Below are 5,271 nucleotides of genomic sequence, written 5' to 3' on the forward strand. Positions count from 1 at the left end.
GTGGCCCTTCCACACTTTGTGGGCATCACCATTCCTGTGTAGGTTCACTTTGGAGGCTGAAGATGTGCTTCATCACAAACCATAGCCTGAGCCAGTCAGCCTTTTGGCTTCGAGAAAACTTCAGCTAATATTTCCAATGATTAGCCCAACCTTATCTTTTTGCTTTCTTTTTTTTTAGAGTTTTGTTTTAAAGTGATGTAATAATTGCATGTATTTATGGGGACAGTATGATCTTTGATAACATGCATATTTTGTGCAACGATCAAAACATGGTAATTATCATATCCATTGCCTCTAATGCCTCAACCTCTCTTCTTTAAAAAAGAAATTCTCCCTTCCAGCTGTTTTAAAATACACAATGTATTACTAATACCTATAGTCAGCCTGCTATAGAGTAGAACAGCTGAACCTAACCTTCCTGTCTGTGAATTTGCTGTCCAACCTCTCCCAGAAGTAGAGAGTAGAAGAGTTGTTACCAGAGGCTGGGAGGAGAGGACAGTCATGGCTTCTGATTTGAAAGTTGCCAAAACATTCTGACATAACATGTTCATAGAAGATTTAAAGTTAATTGTTAAGTTTTTTGTCTTAAAAAATGGAAGCCTCAATTTGCATTGTAGTCCATTATTGTGAGCATTTATGCACAACAGCAGTAGACGATGGTAGAGTCTGGTATTGAGCTCTCCGACGTGAAAACTGCAGAATTGGAGGGAATGTCATACAACTTCTAGAGCAGTGATTTTCAACAAGTGTGTAGTGGCACACTGGTGTGCTCTGAGATCTCCGGTGGACTACGGTTTTTTGTTGTTGTTGTTTTTTGTTTTTTGAGACAGAGTCTTCTTCTGTCACCCTGGATAGAGTGCTGTGGCATCACTGCTCCCAGCAACCTCAAACTCTTGGGCTCAAGTGATCCTCCTGTCTCAGCCTCCCTGCAGCTGGGACTACAGGCACCCACCACAGCACCAAGCTGTTTTTAGAGACAAGGTCCTGCTCTTATTCAGGCTGGCCTTGAACTCCTGAGCTTGAGCAATCTACCCTCCTCAGCCTCCCAGAGTGCTAGGATTATAGGTGTGAGCCATTGCCCCCGGCCCTGACGCAAAAACTTTTCAAGATCGTTAATTATTTTTGAAAGAAGTTCAAAGCACAGTAAGTATGTTCTTTTTCTTATTTTTTTTTTTTTTTGATCAACACACTTTAAGTGTGTCGTGGGAAGTTTAACTATAGGTTCAGGTGTGCCATGAGATAAAAAAGGGTGGAAAACAGTGTCCTGGGGAACTGACCATGACATGAGTGTAATTGGAACAATGTTAACAGATGCAAATTAAAGAGTCGTTCTATGAGATGGGGGTAAATTTCCCATTGGTTTTTAACTCCCACTTTCTTACTTGGAGTATAATGACTGTTCCCAAGGCAATTGTTGAAAGTGAATGAAAAGTGTGCATGTGTTGGGATTTAGCCTGACGAGTGACATTCTCATATCTCAGTGCTGTGTTGATGCCAGCTGTGGGAGAGATTTGGCCATTGAAATTATTTCTTATAGAGGTCCCGGTTTTCTAGGATCTCCTGAGGCTACTGAGTGGCTGTGAAACTGGGAATAGAAAGGTGCTTATGTGATCAGGAAGGAAAGGCAGCACAGAATTTCAACACAGTACAAACAAGTTCTACACTACAAGTCCTTCAGGCTTTGTGGCCGACTCTCCAGCTCAACCTCCCCTGAAATCTGCCTGGTGTTATGAGCTTATTTGTGGTTATTGAAAATAAAATGCATATTTATAAGTCATGTGGGCAATGTTCCTTCTATGATAACCACCAAAATTCTTTCCCACGTTAACTATCCAACTATAAAGAAAGGTGGAGATTTCACATCTTTTATATATACCTGGACGGAGTAGAAGAACATTCTTAGTAAAGTATCACAAGAATGGAAAAGCAAGTATCCAGTATACTCAATACTAATATGAAGCCAGTAGATGGGGCTGGGGGATGGTGGCTCACACCTGTAAATCCCACCCCTTGGGAGGCTGAGGCAGATGGATTGCCTGAGCTCACAGGTTCAAGACTAGCCTGAGCTAGAGTGAGACCCCCATCTCTAAAAATAGCCCAGTGTTGTGGCAGGAGCAGTCCCAGCTACTTGGGAGGCTGAGGCAAGAGAATTTTTTAAGCCCAAGAGTTCAACTCTGCTGTGAGCTGTGACACCACAGCATTGTACCAAGGATGACAAAACCCCCCAAAACCAACAAACAAAAAAACAAAACAAAGAAGAAACTAGTAGATGAACAAGTACATGCCTATTTGAGAGAAAAACAATTAAATTCATGAAGGGGGAGGCGGGAGGGAGGTGGATGAGGCAGGGGAAACAGTGAGCTTTCATATAGTGAACACAGCACAGTGTGGGGGTGTAGGCCGCACGTCCTGGGTGAAGGGCTCAACTGCAACTTGGACGTCACCTAACAAACGCAAACCCTGGAACCTAATTGTTTATACCCTCACGTTAATCCAAAATTTAAAAAAAAGAAACAAGGGAGCCGTATCTCATTCTTCTTCTCTTTTTTTTTTTTTGAGACAGAGCCTCAAGCTGTCCCCCTGGGTAGAGTGCTGTGGCATCACAGCTCACAGCAACCTCCAAATCCTGGGCTCAAGCGAGTCTCCTGCCTCAGCCTCCCAAGTAGCTGGGACCACAGGTGCCCAACACAACACCTGGCTATTTTTTGGTTGCAGCTGTCATTGTTGTTTGGCCCCACCACCTTAGGTGTATGTGGCTGGTGCCTTAGCCACTTGAGCCACAGGTGCCAAGCCTATCTCATTATTCTTAAGGAAGGCTATCATTTTCTCCAAAGAGAATTTAGAGAATGTTATTTCAAAGCATGATTAAACACTGAGTTGGGAAATGTGGAAGGTAAAAAGCGAAACACCACGTCTCCGACCGGCTTTCACACGGCTCCAGCAGAGCTGCTGACCTCCTCCTGAAAGGTTCCATTTTATCTGTAAACAGGTGAACACGTATGCCAGCAAGATAATCCCTGAATTGTTCCTAACTTTATTATTTTTGTTTCAGAATATCGAGGGGGTGTAAATTTCTCCATTACATGTATTAGTTTTGTAATGCTGGAGTCACAGCTGTGTGCCCACCACCCAGATAGTGTTCCTAACACCCAGTAGGTAGGTTTTCACCCCCACCACCACCCCTGCTTCATTTCCAATGACGTTTACTTCCCTCAGTGCATATGTGTACTCACTGGTTAGTTCCAATTTAGTAGAGAGTACGTGTGGTGCTTGTTTTTCCATCTTGAGATACTTCATTTAAGATAATGGTCTCCAGTTCCATCTACATTGTTGCACAAGGCATTAATTCATCCTCGATTATGGCTGAGTAGTACTTAGTGGTAAACATGTACCACAATATGTTGCTCCACTCATAAGCTGATGGGCACTTGGGTTGATTCCACATCTTTGCAATTGTGAATTGCACAGTTCTTGATAAAATAGCTTCCTTTCCTTTGGGTAGTTACCCAGATTGCTGGATCAAATGCTAGCTCTACTTTTAGATCTTTGGGACATCTTCATACTATTTTCCATAGAGGTTGGATTAATTTGCAGTTCCACCAACAGTGTGTGAGAGTTCCTTTCTCTCTGCACCCTCACCAGTATCTATTGTTTTGGACTTTTTAATAAAAGCCGTTCTAAACAGAGGTAAGTTGATACCTCATTGTGGTTTTAATTTGCATTTTTCTGATGATGAATGATGTTGAGGGTTTCTTCATGTTTTTTGCCAGTTGTCTATCTTCTTTTGGAAAGCTTCTGTTCATTTCCCTTGCCTACTTTTTAATGTTTTTTTTTTTTTCTTGCTGATTTGCTTCAGTTCTTTGTAGATTCTGGATATTAGCTCTTTATGAGATATACAGTTTGCAAATATCTTCTACCGCTCTCTAGGTTGTCAGTTTGCTTTGTTGATTATTACCTTAGGTTTGCAGAAGATTTTTAAGTTAATAAACTCCCATTGATTGATTTTGTTGTTGCTGTAATTGCCATTGGGTCTTTTTGCCTATGCTGTTACATGGAGTGTTTTTTCCCACATTTTCTTCTAGAATTCTTGTTGTTTCATGCCTTATATTTCAGTCTTTTATCAATCTTGAATTAATTTTTCTGAGTGGTGAACGAGAAAGGTCCTGTTTCATCTATGGCAAATTTGCTCAAGTTGGTAGAAATCTTATTCAATTTTTTTTTTTTTTTTGTAGCCAGTTAGCAGTTCTTCATCTTGTCTTTTGATTATTCCCCATCTTTGGAAGAGATAAAGCCAGTGGCCAGGCTTGTTTCTGGTTATGTTTCCCCACCAGGCTCTATAGTTCCTCACAAAAACGGACGCTCACACAGACAGCTTCAACATCTCATTCCTATGTCAGTATGGAAACTTTAGGTTTTACATTAAACTCCCAGAGAGAAGGCACTATGGTCACATTCACACGTGTAATAAACAGAAAATTGATTTTTTAAGATTTGATCAACTAAAGAGGTATTTAGTTCATAGACTGACAAATAAACACAACAAATATTTGCTCCGTATTGACTGCATAGTTTTTTTTATATATATAATGCATATAGTTAGAATTATGAAGTAAACTGAAAACTCCTAAAGTAGCAGGATGGTAAGGGTGGGCCAACTGATGTAACAAACTATCCCCAAATCTCAGTCACTTAGCGCAGTGAAAATATTTTGCTCACTCACATTTCAGTAAGGACGGATTGTGGGACAATTCAGTTATTTGTGAACCAAAGCTCCTTCTTCTCAGGCCGTCCCCTTCCCTAGGTCTACAGAGTCCTCCTATTGGAAGAAAGGGAAAAGTTCAGGAGTTACGCTGGGGAGTATTTTAGAACGCAAACCTTAAATGCATTACATCACGTTTACACACATTCTGCTCTTCAGATTGACCAGGTGTATCTCTAATTTGCAAGGCAAGCAGGGAATTGTGGTCTAGCCAGATGCCCAGGAGGAATGAAAAGTAGTAAATATTTTACAGTGCGTTTCAGTTCATTTTAAATTAATATGAGGGCATACATGTTTAGGTTACATTGTTTCTAATTCTAAGGTAAAAGTCAAGTGGTAGTTGAGCCCTTCACCCAGAGAGTGTGCTGAACGCCCTCAGTGTGCACATTAGGGGAGGTCCTGCTCACTGTTCTCCCCCTTGCTAGATTATATCCGTGTTTTTTCTTTCCTGTGAACATGTAGCTGTTTATATATTGGTTTCATGTTGGCATTGAGTACATTGGATACTTTTG

The sequence above is a fragment of the Otolemur garnettii genome, unplaced genomic scaffold, assembly GCF_000181295.1.
Source record: "Otolemur garnettii isolate 467f Iridium unplaced genomic scaffold, OtoGar3 scaffold00043, whole genome shotgun sequence".
Taxonomy (NCBI): Eukaryota; Metazoa; Chordata; class Mammalia; order Primates; family Galagidae; genus Otolemur; species Otolemur garnettii.